The sequence below is a fragment of the Bemisia tabaci genome, chromosome 2 (assembly GCF_918797505.1).
Source record: "Bemisia tabaci chromosome 2, PGI_BMITA_v3".
Classification (NCBI taxonomy): Eukaryota; Metazoa; Arthropoda; class Insecta; order Hemiptera; family Aleyrodidae; genus Bemisia; species Bemisia tabaci.
In genome coordinates this window covers 69,219,717-69,236,768 of record NC_092794.1, presented here as the reverse complement: position 1 = coordinate 69,236,768, position 17,052 = coordinate 69,219,717, and the positions used below count along the sequence as shown (strand labels likewise).

The window sequence follows — 17,052 nt, the reverse complement described above, 5'->3', positions numbered from 1 at the left end:
TGCCGCCCCCTAGATTTGCCGCCATGGGCCGCGGTCCATGTGGCCACCCCTTTAATTCGGCCCTGGGCGCCAGCTCTCCCATTTCATTTACATTACGATTCTATGAACTCTATGAGAGAAACTTCAAAAATAGCTCGGATCGAAGTCCCTAGAATCGAAGTGCGTAAATGCATTCGTCTTGCCATTGTTTTACTGTCATCAAACAGTTCAAATTAATGAAGAAATACGACAATGAACTAAAAATACATATGATGTAAAGGGGAGGGGGTAGGGAACACAAATTATAAATGATTTTTCACTATTTCAAGCCGTTTCACAAGCCTCTGGATGTGACATAGGAAGTTTCAAAAAGTTAATGAAACTTCATGAAATTTTATCGTGAAATTTCATTTTAGAGTCTTTCATGAAATTTCGCAACTCTGTAACACAGAACATACCCGTTGTAGAATAGCCAGAAATTTTCCAGGGGGAGAAGGGCGGGATGGGGGGTGGGGGCTCCAAGTTGAAATATTCCGAAGAATCGCGGAAAATTAATGATTTTTTAACAACTTGATTTTTATCAGAGCTCAGGCGGAAAAAATCATTGGTCTCATCGTTAGTCTAATTCCTTAAAGCCGAAGCAATAGAGACTAGTAATTTTAAAAAGAAAATGATTTCGGAGCGAAAGAGAGATAGAATTCTCGATTTTTAGCGTCAATTCTTTGATAGAGTAGGAAAAACACTAAAAATGTGGCCCGAATACGGTTAGTGACAGGTTGGGCGGATAAATTTTCGCTCGACTTTGTTCTGCAGCAATGCCAAGCCAGAAAAAAAACCAATATTAGAATTACCTGCAATTACAGTTTAAACTCTGATAATTTTTACTTCGACCCAAAAAATTCCATGATTTTCCGGATTTTTGTCACTCCTGGACGAATCTCAGTACTTCCTACTTCACCCAGGTCTAAGACACCATGCGAAAAAGGCAATTTAGCGGGGCAAATTGTCGGGTTATTGAGGAAGGGATAGTCGTCCAGATCGCTACCACTCGATTCTGTACCACTCTACGCCCTTGCAAACCTGCTTGGTCGTGTGTATCAGAGTCAAACAGAATGAGTAAATAATGAATCGAGGACTTCGAGGGTGGGTGGACTGAGTCCCACGTAACTCCTCAAAAGAATAATCTGAGTCATGGTAGAATTTTCGACGCATTATTTATAAAGAAATTAAATACCTAAGAAGCGAGATGAAATATTGAAATAATTCTAAGTAATTTAATGCAATTAAAATGCATCTTAGTACATCATTTGGACGTATTTCTGCCAAACGGAACTATGTGCATTGTAACGTGAGCCCTGTTATACATATATGGGTCTTAAGGCTCATGTCTCAATGCACATATAGTTCCGTTTGAAAGAAATACGTCCATTTGATCAATAGACTATATCGACCAAATGAGTTCCATGTGTGAGATGGGGGTTCCAAGTGGGAATCGACCACCAATAATCCAAATTTCATGGTCTGCGAATTCCACGGCTTTTGTAAAAACAACGTCTGGATACAACTGTTCGTGCTCAAGGGATGTCCGGGTTGCATACGCGCAATATTGCAGGTGATCTGCTTTTATTAACTGCGACACCTGGCCGCGATTATTATGTTCTATAAAGGGATGTCCGTGTCGCATAGAAAATTGCGTTGCACATAAATGAACCTAGGAATTCTAGTAAAAAACCTTACTCAACGCAGGTCAAAAGAAACATTGAAATCAACTTGTGCTTTGAGCAGATGACCATTAGAGTTAGGTTTCACGCAAAATGCCTTCCTCTTCTGCCCCAAGATGCATTTAGTCGCGTCAAAAAAGTTATTACACGAGAAAATTCCTCCATTGTCAAATATTCCGAAATCAGTTCTGAGCTCGATTTGAATTGAGTGCGTAGACTGTGTTTTTTCTTTTCAGCAGGATACATTAACGTAAACAAGAATCACAAGTTTCTCCGTCATGCGTTGAATTCGGGAAGTTGCAAGGAACACTTCGACACATTACCAAACACGACAAAGTCACGTGTGTGAAATAAAAGCATAATACTTGCTGTCAATTGTCGGGAGTGAGAAAAGCAGAGCGCCTTCAATTTTGCGATATGCAACCCGGGCATCCTTCGAGCACGAATAGTTGTATCCAAACGTTGCTATCAAAATAGCCACGGCGCGGCGCCTTCAATTTTTTCCACGTATGATAACAGACGACTACTAACTACTCGACGGCAATTATTTAAAACTGCCGTGATTTTTCTTCTCTGCGCGGAGAAAATTCTGCAAAAACTGCAACGAATGATGTCAATTTGTTCTCCTTTAAAAAAATAGCATAGAGGTGGAGATTTTCAGACACCGCAAACGAGACATGTGATTTCGGACTCACGCCTTCGATATGTAATTACGTATGTTTAAACCTTGCAACATGAGTTTATAGGGTTTTTATGGGCCGCTGGGTTCAAATATGTTGATATTTTTTAATAAAAGCAATTTTTAATTTTTTTTATGACTTAGGTAATACTTTGTTGACAAATCTTCAATTGAGGCCAGATGATTCTGTCTACCTATGCAGTGGCTTAATGATCACCGCATCTCACTCCTGGGCGAATGGTCACGGATTCGATTCCCAGGACGAATATACATTTCTTTACGCTTAAAAAATAATTTTTGCATTGGAAGGACTGTGAGAAGCTAAATTTAGTAGAGCTCCGTCGTACTACTGTCAAGGGAACTTAAAAAAAGACCGCCCAGGATAATACTTCAACATTCATTGCCCCGGAGTCCTACTTCCAAGTCCCACCGATCGGCCGTTTGAACTCGTTTTCGTCTGCCACGCTAAACTTGAATTTAAATATATCCATTCTGATAGACAATGTGTTTGAAACATGGTAAAACTTCGAAAAATAACTGTTTTGGGACCTGAAAATTGCCTTCTGACGCGTTTCTTCGCTGTTCTTGAGCACCAGTTTCTATTACTCCCGATCAGCCCCATCAACTCGTATTATTCTGCCTCGGCATAGGCTCTAATGCATCCGTTTTGATAGAATATAACAATGGAACATAATAAAATGCACGGTGAATGGCATGATAGCTAATAGTGGGAAGTGCTGCAAACGAGAAAATGTCATTTTTCATGAGAAATAACTTGAGGCTACGGTTGACTACGGATCTGCCTTTCAGACCAAAAAGTAGTCTAGTGTTATGATAACAACTTTTGAGTAAAATTACGAGGTGCAAAGTATATTTTTTGGGTCCTATACTTTTGCGATTTTATTACAAAACTGACTATGTCTGAGGGTTAGTCTAGAACAAAAGATATGATTAAAAAGAATAGTTTCAGCATGTAACATCTCAGACGTAGCCCACAGTTTGTGAATCAGGTGCCCGAACACTTTCAGGTACAGCGGAACATCGTAAACAAACCCTTAAACACAGCGCAGTCACTCGGTACCTGGGATCGTATACTCAAAAGTGCTCCGCCTGCTCCGCGCGCCGCACTTCCTATGCTTGTCACATCTTTATGGCACAGCAAAAAATAGATGGTGCTGACGACAAAACGTTCTGTTCACAGGGCTCCTGCAGTTTCTTTGTTACACTTAAAGAATTTTTCTGTTGTGAGAACAGAACTTCGGTCGTGGGAACAGAGAACAGAACGTTTTGTCGTCAGCCTCGGCACCATCTATTTTTTTCTATGTAGTGCTTCAATCGAGGTGATATTTTACTGAAGTCTCCTCTGCTGTATGTACTATCAATCTGCGCCTTAAAACGAAACTTTTTCCCAACTTCATTTTCTCGATTTATTACCGCTTAAATCGGGCTATGGGACCATTAATGCGGTGCGGTGCGGCGCGGCGCCTTCATTTTTTCCCACGTATGATGACAGACTATAGTCTGTATACCAATTGATACATCAACTGGATTTCATTTTGCAAAAAGGAACCACAAGCATTCTAATGTTGCTAAGATTGTGCAAATTTTTCACCTTACAAATCGGAACTAATCATCTAAAGAAGTTAAGAAAAAAACACTAAGAAGTGGCCCTAACTTGTTACATTACCACCTTGTACTCCACCTTGTTACATCTAAGCAAGTTTTATTTTTGCTCCCAATCAACTACGAATTTAAGACGAAAATTACCCTCGAACTTTTAATTTTATTCATGATTTCTGTAATTTTCTGCAAAGAATTGAGATTGCACAACCTCAGCAACATTGAAATGCTCTTGGTTCCTTTTTGCAAAATGCAATCCAATTGGTATACGGCGAGAAAATGCATGCCTTCTTTAATAACGTTGTAAAGTCTCCATTTTTGTTGTCTTTCATTAAAAGGAAACTATCCGAACTAATCGGTTCACTGTGATGAAAACGGTTTTGAAACATGTGAAAAACAATGTGACGAAGAATAAGATAAATTTAATAAGGGGCTTACCATTTTGGAGCGTGGGTTCTTAGATCGTCTAGAGGTCGCATCACGATGGATTTTGCGAGGCACGCGCGAGAACAGGCACACTTCGTTAAAACCCGAGTATACCTTGTGGACCACGCATTATCCTGGCATACCACAGAAATGAGTTCAGCGATGCACTATTGGTAGTGATGCCCGCAAAGTAGACAGAGAATTAAACTACAAGTCAAAAAAGTACGGGGAAAACAAAAACAAAATAGGTGTGCACGATGCAAATCACTCGAATTTTTACTTCCGAAACGCACTCGGATTCTGTAGTTCGCGCACTTAGTCCCGCAGATGACACAAACTTTATTTACACCTGACTCCTGCGGCCTTGTGGATTTCTGAAACAGAGAAAGCCAGAAAAAACAGCCGATTAAAATTATGTACCTAACGTAACATTATGATCATCGTTTCACAATGGATAGTATAAGTTCAAAATAGGGCAATGGTCTGGGAAAAGGCGACGGGGACGTCCCATAAAGGGATGACGATAGGGCGTTGACGAAGAGGTGTTGCGTAGTTACTTAGTCAGTTGCCCGAAAACCTTAGGGAAAATAGGCACATGTCGATGGAGAATGTGCAGAAGTGCGTATTTCGATATTTGACAGTTTTGAGGGGGCTTCATGAACGTGTCGTTGAAGACGTCGTCCATCTGCCGGCAAGAGATTATAATCGAAAAAAACCGGGCCGTCACCTAAAACCGTAGAACTTTCTTCGGGTGTCTCGTTCTGGCCCCTTTATTTGCAACAGGGCACCGGGGAGAATTTCATGAGCCGCCCTGCGCCGTCCGCAGCGCGCATGGGACAGTGGGGCACGACCAGCCTTTCATTACTACGCTTCATCTAGCGTTGAGCGTTCAATTATTACTTCACACGACCTGTGTGTAATTTTAAAGTCAAAAATTAAAATAAAAAAAAAAAAAAAATACACGATACGCGAGTTTCTCCGTCAAGGAGCTCTCCCCGCGAGAAATCGTCCCCACCCGCCCGCCGGAAGAGCCGCAGCAAGCTGCCGGCTTGAAACGCGCACTGGCGCCAACAAACCTAAAGGGCTACTTCACGCATTGCGCAATGCTTGAAGTATCCCCTTAGGTTTGTAGGCGTCAGTGCGCGTTTCGAGCCGGCAGCACGCCGCGCCGCAGCGTGCCATACACTTGCCCACGATTAATAGGTCAGGGTGTTAATATGCAGGCGATTTGACATCAAATTCGAAATTAGCGACTCAAGAAACGACAATGACGAAACTTTCGTGATTTTTCAGTCATTATCCAACTTATTTCTTCCTATTCTTGAGTTGTGGACCATAGTGCGCGTGGGCGGCGGCACTCGCGTCTTGCGCGTTTTGCTCTCAATTCAACACTATTAAAGATAAGGAAAATCTAATTAGATGCGCATATGCGGCATACTTTTAGCTTTAATTTAAGCCCAAGCTTTCAAAAATCGGATGAACTGGACGCTCAGGAGATCATTTCTCCCGCGCCGCCTTCGATGCGTTTCCCGCCACCTCTAAGCGTGCGGTTTTCGAGGTAAATAAAATGTGCGGACGATTACGGTCAATCTGATCCGATCGCATTGAAACGCATATTGAGCGTCCTGTTCATCCGACTTTAAAAAACTTGGGCTTCAATTAAAGGCTTTAATATGAGACATACTTTCAGCTTTAATTTAAAGCTGAAAGTATGCCTCATATGCGCATCTGATCAGATTTTCTTATCACTAATAGTTTTGAAATGAGAGCAAAACGTGCTAGACTTTTGGGATTAACCTCGTATTAGAGTCAATCGAGTCATACGATGCTTTATCTACCGTATTGGATCAACTAAGGCTTCGAAACAAGTTTTAAGTATGAATTAACTCTATTTTTTAACTTAATGATCAAGAGCAGGCTCAAAACGATCATTGCAGAAATGCGTATCTCGTGATCAAACGTCATTTTCCATCATACGTACAACGCTTGCTCCGGCCGTATGAGATCAAACTAAAGCTTCTGATATGGAATTGTAAGCGTGAAACTTTTCTTTGAATTATCAAAATCCGCCAACGACAGGTTAAAAGCACTAATTGCGAAAATGCGTAACTCGTGATAAAGTGTCAATCCTTCGTGCCGAACACGGAAATCTCGGCATTTCTGCCGTATTTTCTGACCGTTCGAGAATTTATTCAAAATGCTGATGGAGTCTGAAAAAGCATCTTATTCTTGCTATCCTCAATAATTATTACCCCGTAAGTTAAGAGGTCTACTGACAATAAGGAGGAATGAAGACAGTTTTTTCACTCTCCTGGAAAATCGTGTTTTCCGAGATACACACTTCTGCACTTCCACCATCGATGTGGCGTTTTGGTGTCGCAGAACGCCAGAGTGCGCTGTGGGAGCGACTTTATGTATGAGCATACGGTAGTGCCTGTTTGCACACAATGATACCATGATAAGTCCCCAAATTGAGCCGCACAACAAGAAATTACTGTTCGATGACCAGGACGCAACCACGCATTTCCAATGAGGTGTTTCAGTATTTCCGTTCCTTTTTCATTTGCCACAGAGAAACGAGATATTCTAATGTTAGAGAAGACAAATTACAGAAATCTTCGATAAATAACTTTGAGTAGTTTTCCGAAGAAAAAATAAAGTGTGATAGGAAGTCCGCAACAACGCAAAGAGAGATACGGGTGCACGGTTTCGTACTTTGAATATCGTGTTACTAGGTACCTATGTTGTAAGTACAAATGGACCTGTTAATGCTAAAAGGAACTATGTGGAAGTGGAAAGATGGGATGTGCTCGTGCAAGCTGCATAAGAAACAACGTAAAAGTGGATGAAGTTCCTTTTGAGAAAATGGAAAAGCGGGATTCGACATTAAATCAAAAGGAACTGAGCGCTAACTCGTGAGCCGTGGGCATGTGACAAGAGCCTTGTGGACAGGGCTCATGAGTTAAAGAGTCCCGCCACCGATCTCCCCGTCGTGCCCAGTCTCAGTCGTTGCCGCTGACGTCACTGGCGCTCTTAAGATTCTCATTCATTCTTATGACCTTCAACTAACGAGCACACCCCATCTTTCCACTTACACGTAGTTCCATTTAGCATAAATACGTCCAAATAACATTAGGGATAGTTAATCGTTCCCAACGTCCGTAATAACATCCAAGTTATAGGGAGTTAACAAAAACTTTAAAAACCTACGTTGAATACCCGAGACTATAGCACTCGAATCGCTAGGATACTTCTAACGCTTTGGAACGGAGAGTTTGCTCATTTTTCCGGTTTTTTGGTGATAGCTCAAATCCTGGAGTTCTTCAAAATTGTAAAAATTAACCAATAACACGTATTTAATTTTTCATTTAAGTTTTGACTTAAAACTACCGAGAATTTAAATCAGGGGACCATTCGGTGATTTTGTATTGAAATTCTGGGCTCATGAGACAATATCTCTGGTGCCTGGCTAATTGAAAATCGGATAACGTAACTCGAACTTGGTAGACAATGTAATAGTGTAACATACAGACGACTACACTGTCGTGCTAAGGAAAAACGCCGTGTGAGCCTTCAGGCGTTGCCAAATTTCCTCTGGCAAATCACTGATTTTCGGGGAAATTTTTCAATATTTTTCTGCCAATTTCTCAGATAATTTTGTTTATAATCCTTCCTATATATTAAAATGCAAAGTTCCGAATCTTGGGGCATTAACTTTGAGAGATCCACCGGACCGATTTGCGTGATCTTTTTTTTAAATGAAAGCCCCTGAGCTGTAGATTTGCAGGCTGTGATCGTTTTTTCGATTTTCTCAAATTTTCTCCCATAATTTTCTCAAATTTCCTTCGATGCATTAAAACGGAGGTCCGAATCTTTGGACGTTAACTTTGAGAGAACCACCGGACCGATTTGCATGATTTTTGTTTTAAATGAAAGCCTGTGATCTGTAGATTTGCAGACTGTGATCGTTTTTTCGATTTTCTCAAATTGTCTTACTTTTATCGACGAGTGAAGTTTAGCCGGGCTCAAATTTTCTCCCATTTATTCAGACTAAAGTCCGCATTTTGGGAAATTAACTTTGAGAGAACCACCGGACCGATTTGCATGGGGTTTTTTTTAAATGAAAGCTTCTGATCTGCAGATTTGCAGGCTGTAATTGTTTTTTCGATTTTCTCAAACTTTCTTACTTTTATCGACGAGTAAAGTTCAGCTGTTTCGAGCGGTCATCTGGCCGCTACCTGCTTGCCCGTCCCTAGATACCCCCCCTAGGGTCTCAGCCACCCCTCCCACCACGTTCTTTCGGCTATCTCCGTTTTCTTTCGTATAGCTTTCCTCCCACCAACCTCAAAGATGGTTTGGGTCGCATTGTCGTTCGTCACTCACCACCCACATTCCGTCGCAATCTCTCGGCTACTCCGCTTCACCACTTCTTGATAGGCATCCTGGCGGTTCGACTGACCCTGACTTATTAACTGCAGCGGTGCGCACACGTATTGCTAACAACATGTATTGTTATGGACATTTCATTCTTATTTGTTCTTTTCTCTTTCCAGTTTTGTTTCAAATTTGCTTGATACTTCGTTTCTTCCTCTCTCTTTATTTTGTTGGTCGGTCGACTACGTTGATCGGCTTTTTGCTATTGAAAGCACATTAAGACTTCATGGATTTTCAATATCATCATTTGATCTTCCGGAATTGCTTCCAATTAACCTGAATCTTCAAGGGTCAGAGCCTGACTCTCCTCCCCCTAAAACTATGATTCCATGATTTTTGCCGCTAACCCAGAGCAACATCAAATTATTTCTGAAATAATTAGTCTCATCCAAAATCCATCTTACACGTGTAATGCGATTTTCATTGATGGTCCAGGAGGATCGGGAAAAACTTTCGTTTAAGAATGTCTTACTGCGTATTGTACAAAGGAAAACTTAGACGTCATCTCCGTTGCTTGGACAGGTATCGCCGCATCGTTGCTACCTAACGGTCGGCCGGTTCATAGCAAATTCAAAATTCCTTCGGTTCTGAATGAGAATTCTGTGTCGAGTCTGACGGTTAGCTCAAGAGAGGCTGAGACTATTCGGAAAACAACGATCTTTTTTTGGGGTGAAGCTCCCATGGTTATCACGCATGCTCTGGCATGCATCGACCGACTTCTTAGAGAATGGGTAATGATATCCCTTTTCGAGGAAAAATTGTCGTCTAGGGTGGTGATTTTAGACAGGTTTTACCCGTTGTTCCGCATGCTTCTCGCCAAACATTGGTGCAAAATGCAATCAAATTCTCACCACTTTGACCTCTTTTCAATATCAGAAAACTTACTCAAAATATGAGAACTTTGCAAGACAAAGCGGAGTTGCAAAATTTTAACTCGAAATAGGTGATGGTGTTTACCTTTCTGCTAAAAAAGGCCATGCCGGAATTCATTGATTTACCGACAAGCAGTATTACTGAAACTGATATTATTACTGAAATTTATGGAAAAGATAGCTTCCTCATGTTCGAACGTAGATTTCACAAACTGCGCAATTCTGGCCCCTAAAAATAAGCATTGCAATGAAATTAACGACAAGGTTGTTGAAGTTCTTTCAGGTGTCTCTAAAACGTACTTCAGTGTTAACAGGCTCATTGTAGAGGAAGAGGGAGAGACTTGCAATTTTCCCATCGAATTCTTGGACAGTCTTAATCTTAGTGGCTTACCACCGCATAAACTCACACTTTTGGGGGGGGGGGGGGTTTTGTCATGCTTTTAAGAAACCTCAACGTTTCTAAAGGTTTATCGAATGGTACCCAATTGATCGTCTGGAAACGTTATGAAAATTGTCTTGATTTGCAGGTCATTTCCGGCGAGAAGGCCGGTGACAGAATTTCACTGCCAAGAATTGATTTGTCACCTGCAGACTCCTCTCTCCCTTTCTCTTTTAAGAGGCGACAATTTCCAATTCGCATTGCGTTCTGCATGACCATCATCAAAGCTAAGGGTCAAACACTGAAGCGAGTCGGCATTTATTTACCCCAAACAGTTTTTGGCCATGGTAAACTATATGTTGCACTCTCACGAGCTACATCGTACAAAAATTTTGAAGTCCAAATTCTTCCCAAAGGCAACCGTACAAAAAACATCGTACACAAAGAGGTGCTTCGATCTTTTATAAATCCCAAAAGCCTCATAGTCATTAGAAAATTATCAAAAAATAAAAATAAAAAAAAAAATTTAAACAGTAACACAAAAAAAAAGAAAAATTAATAATGCGAGCTCTTTATAACATTTTTCGGTAGAATGGCAGTCTCCACCCTGTAACGCAGAGAGGCAGTTAAATTCCTTGATCTTCTGCCGCAGAATCATCATCATTATTAAATAGATTCAACTAATCGCTCCGATTCCAAATAAGCTACTGCACCACCATTGCTAGCTGTGGAGGGCGCCCGTAGGGCGCCCGGAGCAGCTAGTATAATTTAAAGTGTCTGAAGATTTCAAAAAAAAATATTTATAAGTTTCCTCTAAAATGAACATTTTATCCGCGGATGGCAACTCTCGAATGTCATACGGCGTTCTTCCTTAGCACGGCAGTACAGTTCAAAAATGCGGAACCTCAAAAGCAACGTTGCAAATCTCCACTCATGCTTTACTTTTTAAAAAGAAAACCGACGATCAGTTTTTCGATCTGTGAATTTCCTATACTTTTTAAAATATATTTACAGAGGATATCAAGGACATACTTCGGTTAGTTTCCTTTGATTAAAATCGAGCATAAAGGAAGACTTTAAAACGTTGTAAAGGAGGAATGCACTTTCTCCCGTATACCAATTTATAGTCGTCTGTTATCATACGTGGAAAAAATTGAAGGCGCCGCGCCGCGCCGTGGCTATTTTGATAGCAACGTTTGGATACAACTATTCGTGCTCGAAGGATGCCCGGGTTGCATATCGCAAAATTGAAGGCGCTCTGCTTTTCTCACTCCCGACAATTGACAGCAAGTATTATGCTTTTATTTCACACACGTGACTTTGTCGTGTTCGGAAATGTGTCGAAGTGTTCCTTGCAACTTCCCGAATTCAACGCATGACGGAGAAACTTGTGATTCTTGTTTACGTTAATGTATCCTGCTGAAAAGAAAAAACACAGTCTACGTACTCAATGCAAATCGAGCTCAGAACTAGTTTCGGAATATTTGGCAATGGAGGAATTTTCTCGTGTAATAACTTTGTTGGCGAGACTAAATGCATCTTGGGGCAGAAGAGGAAGGAATTTTGCGTGACACCTAACTCTAATGGTCATCTGCTCAAAGCACAAGTTGATTTCAATGTTTATTTTGACCTGCGTTGAGTAAGGTTTTTTAAGGAGCGAGAAGTTTGAATTTCCTGTTCATAACGTGACCCACAAAGGTTTATTTCTCACTTATGAGTCGATTTCGGATGTTTTCGATAAGTCAAACATGTTCTGCTTGAAATTTTGACCAGAAAACCTTTCCTGGAGTGCGTGATTTCTTTCTCTGTCTTGCGCGGTATACATGGGAACCTCGAGGATTCCGTCTTTTCACGAGACGTTTCCTCGTCTTTCTCGGCTGGCTGACACTTCAATGAATCGCACTATTTGTCAACGCTGCAACTATGTACTGTTTACCAGAGTTCCTAGGTTTATTTATGTTCAACGCCATTTTCTATGCGACACAGACATCCCTTTAGCTTGAAACATAATAATTGCGGCCAGGTGTCGCGGTTAATAAAAGTAGAGCGCCTGCAATATTGCGCGTATGCAACCCGGACATCCCTTGAGCACGAACAGTTTTATCCTGACGTTGTTTTTACAGAAGCCGTGGAATTAGCAGACCATGAAATTTGGATTCTTGGAGGTCGATTCGCACTTGGAACCCCCATCTCACATAAGGAACTGATTTGGTCGATAGTCTATTGATCAAATGATGTATTAAGATGGATTTTAATGGACCACCAGACAAGGTACAAATTCAAGCATTCTGATACATGCTTCTTAACCAAAATTTCACGTAGAGCACGATTCTCGCAATGAAAACTAATGAAACAAACTCCAAACGAAGATATTAACGTTTTTATTTCACATTGGTTACGAGGAATTTGAACTGTCCGCTCACAAGAAACTCAAAGCTCTACATGAGCCAAATTGCGCATTACAATGGTTTTAGCAAGCTTCTCAATCGAGCAATGTTCATTTCCCACCATAAGTTGTTGTTATAACTATAAGCAATTTGCTACAGCTGAGGTGAAGCGTCAAGATAGAGGTTGCCAGATTTTTATATTGCAGAGACTGTCATGATAACGTTTAGCGCGCGATGTGAATCACATAGAGCATTGAGTTTCCATGAGCGGGTGGTTTGAATTCACGCATCAAAAATCATTAAATATCTTTGGAAGGAGTTGATTTCGGTAATTTTGGTTGTACTCGTCGTATTCTACGTGAAAGTTTAGTTAAGAAACATGTATCAGAATGCTTGAATTCGTACCTTGTCTAGTGGTCCATTGCATTAAATTAGAATTATTTCAATATTTCATTGCGCTTCTTAGGTATTTAATTTCTTCATAAATGCGTCGAAAATTCTACCAGGACTCAGATTATTCTTCTGGATTATTCACATAGGTTAAATTGTGAATTTTTTCCCTGAACACCCTTTCAGTGAGGGGATGCTCCATCCACTCTCTCCGAACCTCCCTCTGGATAAACCTCCCTGTGGATAATCCTTAGCTTTTTGCACCCACCTTACTGGTTCACGGCCCATGCTGCGCTAGTATTTTTAAGGCCGAACGACCTTAGCCTCAGCGGGTGCATGTCTATCCTCTATTATTTTATTTGGGTACTGATCGTAAGTGCAATGCGTTTACTTTACTTAATCATTTAAATGGAGGTCATAGGGCAGAGATGATCTATCTTCGAAGCTTTCAAATAACCACTTGAGTGCCAAATCACTGTAATGAAATATAAGTTTTAAATGAAAATGCCCTTTGAGGTCGGATTTGCTATGCTTGGTGACGTCCGAATATGGGCTACAAAGGTTTAAATGAAAATGCCCTTTGTGGGCGGATTTACTATGCTTGGTGACGTCCGAATATGGGCTACATTCAACAATAAGGAACTCCTATTTTTGGCTCAAATATAAAAGCGCCTATCTGCATAAGGAAACTAATGTTACATATGTTGTTTCTGAAACGAGTCAAAAATGGTGGTTCTACATTACGAAATGTGGTCCATGCACAGTAGCCCTTATCGGTCTAGTGAAGTTGATGAGTTTTTTTGAAAAAATGTTTGTATTTTAGCAGGGAGATCTAGGTCAGCGTTATGTAATTTTTATGAGGTTACGAGCCGACCGTTCTGGATCGCTAAAAATCGCGCTGGTTAAAAAGATTAAAATCCATAAATTTAGCGTCAGGTACATAATTTGGAGACGGCCGTTTACGCACGATCCTATGTGTAGCTTAATTCCGAAAACTATCGGGGTATTGTAAAATGCTTCAAGATTCTTAGTTGTACTCAATTTTTACTTATTCCCGTTAGGATAACTGTAAACATCATCGATTGATATTTACAGAGAGCATAACATCTCGAGGGGAGAATACGAAACAAAGTAGGTGACAATTCATAGCGAGTGTTGCAGGATGACGTGAGTAGGTATGAAAAGGAAGCAGTAGGTACGATGTACCAATAGCCTTTGTTGCGAAATTGTAATAATTCGAAGTTTCTTGCAAGAATTTTTCTTGAAACAGATTTTGCGAAATAGTTACCGCAACATTAAACTTCTGGCCTCATTCCCTCCCTTTAATCCAGTATCAAAGGATAAGAGATGGGCACATAATGAAACTACGCTTAGAGATCATACACGATGAACTGATTTGAATAAAGGAATAATTATCAATCTGGGAAGAAGTTGACGCTATTTGCGACCGACATTGCTAATTTGGCTGCATGAAAATTGCAATTTTTGCAACTTGGTCACGAAAAAAATGCAACTGACAGTAGCTTTGAGGTTGAAAATGGCTATTTGGGTAAGGGCAGACATTTTGCAACGTTACAATGATAAAATCCACTTTCAAATTAAGTGGAAGAATATTGAACTCGTTCAGGATTCTCTTCGATTGACTGGAGACAAAGAGACTTGCCTCGTTGGATTTCCATCAAGGTTCCCTTTCTTAACTGACTGAGAAAATTTGAATTCAACTCAGAATAGGCCTGCCCTCTCGTTTTTTGTGTCAAGTGCATCCATGTTGTACTTCCCCCGTGCATTTTCCCCACAAGCGCATTGATCTCTCCACCTGATAAGCGCGCTGATCCTCGACGATACAGAAACGACGAAAAGAAATAGTGACGAGCAGATAAAAGAGAGATGGAAAGTGGGTCTTACTTTGCCAGAGATCAATCCATTGATGTTGATACGATCTATCGACGCGAGAGGCAACACACACACGAATTCGGGGACACTGGGAACGGGGGACGAGGCACGAACTTGGGCTAACGTAGCGATCGCAGGAATTTTGGAGGGTTTTCCGAGCTTTAGGGGTAGCTTGGGGGTTGTTTTCTTGGCTCCTTCAGGTCAGTTGGCTGCGTCGCGATGGAACGGGGTGCGAAAAAAAGTTGCGCGAAAAACAGGGGGGCATCTGCGAGGCAACTGAGGAGCACGAAGCGGCGGCCGTGGTTGGCGGCTGCACGTCGGAAAGGGGCGCGCACGCTTGCTCGGCTCGGACTCGCTGCGCGAGCGCGTCTCGCCTTGCCTCACTTCGACCTGCTGCGCGCCCGACGACAGCAGCAACTTAAAATCAATACGGGAAACCGCTACTAGGCGGACGCGCCACCAGCAACCGGCCCCACCAATCACGTCCAATCAAATTTTCGTCCCTGATCATTTTCGGTCCAAATCAGGAACCGAACTTCCCCTTCCAGAAAGCAGATAGGTATTTAAACCCCGATCCCTTTTGACAGAATCGCATTTAGTTAAAAAGAGCCGGCGCGATTGCAGCGTTTTCAAAATCGTACGACTTCTTCTTTTCTTTTGAAAATACTCGATATGTGTACGGTATTAAAATGCACACAATTATTTTCCTTTAAGATTAACACATTTTCGGTGGAGAAAACTATTTGCTATTTTGGGAGATTTCTTTGGATAATGAACATGTTTACATCACTGTAATCACGCTGGTTTCTTTTATCTAAATGCGATCCAATTAAAGAATCACGTATATTCGGATAAATGTTGCGTTGTCACCAAGTTCCTATTTTTTTTTTTTTTTTTTTTTTTTTTTTTTTTATTATACTCATTATAATATTACCGCGAATAAAATTATAGGCATGGTTATAATGTGAAAACCACGCATTGTAACAAATGAAATGTTTACTAAAAATTTGGAAAAAATAAAAATAAATAAAAAATAAAGCCTTACGGGTACGAATACTCGATGACCTATCACTCTAGCTGCATATAAAACGAAAACGCTCCCTTTTACAAAATAGCGATACAGACTTCTGGGTTGGACGGGAAAATTCTGGAAAGAGCTGCCAAACATGGTAAGATTGGGGAAAGTGAGCGTATTTTTGGGGAATTTTCCTTAGAATAGGTAGGTACACTTTATGACAAGAAAAGCAAGCATTCAGAACCACCTCTTAACCTCAGCGATAGGACAGTGTAAGAATCATAGAAATCTTAGGATGGAAACATTCTTGAGTTATATTTTGGATGTTTAATATCCGTTTGATACCAAAGCTGACCGCTCGTTTTCATATGAGCCCCGTTCAGTGGGGAGGGGGGGGGGGGGGTCAAAACCGGAAGTGGCCCGGCCCGCCGGAAAGGCGCGAAAATTTCCCGTGGACCGGAGGCGGGAAAACAGGGAGCGTATGAAACGTGCAGTAAATCAAACAAGCAGGGAGGTTCTAGGAAAATCTTCGTTTCATGGATGTGGGGATTGGTGTGCGTTTGTTTTTATGAATTTTAGTGGCGTATCTTCAAGTGCATTTTTAAAGCGTATACTCTGCCGTCGCTTTTTTATTCGAAAACTGAAGATACTTGATACATTTTTCCCGGCTAAAATGGTTTACTGCCGTTGTTGGAGAAATTGATTTGCTGCTTCGCGTCCTAACCGCCCAACAGTTCCTATAACGTTCGAGCGACTTTTGACATTCTCTGCCCAAGTAGCACATTTCCTTACGGAAACTTTGCAGCTAAGACTTGTCACAAACTTGCCGCTACAACGTTGTCTGGGGAAGGATGCCATACCCTTCCGGCAACATGACCGTGATAGGTTGCGAAGGGAACCCATACTGCGGAAAGTGGTCAGAGAGGTTACCGCAACGCCAGCGCCAAAACCTCGCGAAATGGTTTTGGCATGAACTTTTCCGTAGCCTTTCCGTGGTAGGTGGAATAAGTTTCCATTTCTGCGACCAGGTTTCGGGAACCTTAACGTAATAACCCTTACGGCATCTATCCTTGACTTAATGCTGCCGTAACGTTGTCGCGACAGAGTTTCGGCAATGCTTGTTCAGAAAACCTTAATCGGCCCGCAGGTGTGATTCGGTTCTGGTTGCCGCGGTTAGGTTCCCGTAACCTACATGCCGAAATACTTACGGTATCCACGCACAACGCAACGACAGCGCAACCCTGCCGCAACGGTGTT

At 41.4% G+C, this 17,052-nt stretch overlaps 1 protein-coding gene across 3 annotated transcripts in view; it reads right to left on the bottom strand.

The window, feature by feature from the left end:
• rho-5 (rhomboid-5) overlaps nucleotides 1–15,105 on the bottom strand; it is a 55,542-nt gene extending 40,437 nt beyond the window's left edge. Inside the window, exons 1-2 of one of the 3 annotated variants that reach the window (XM_019058254.2) lie at nucleotides 14,793–15,105; nucleotides 4,438–4,799 (exon numbers count right to left, since the gene is read on the bottom strand). The gene's annotated coding sequence lies outside the window, so the exon portion shown is untranslated. The remainder of the gene's footprint in view (nucleotides 1–4,437; nucleotides 4,800–14,792) is intronic. The other 2 variants (XM_019058253.2, XM_019058255.2) reach the window with 2 other exon arrangements.
• Nucleotides 15,106–17,052: the final 1,947 nt, after the last annotated feature.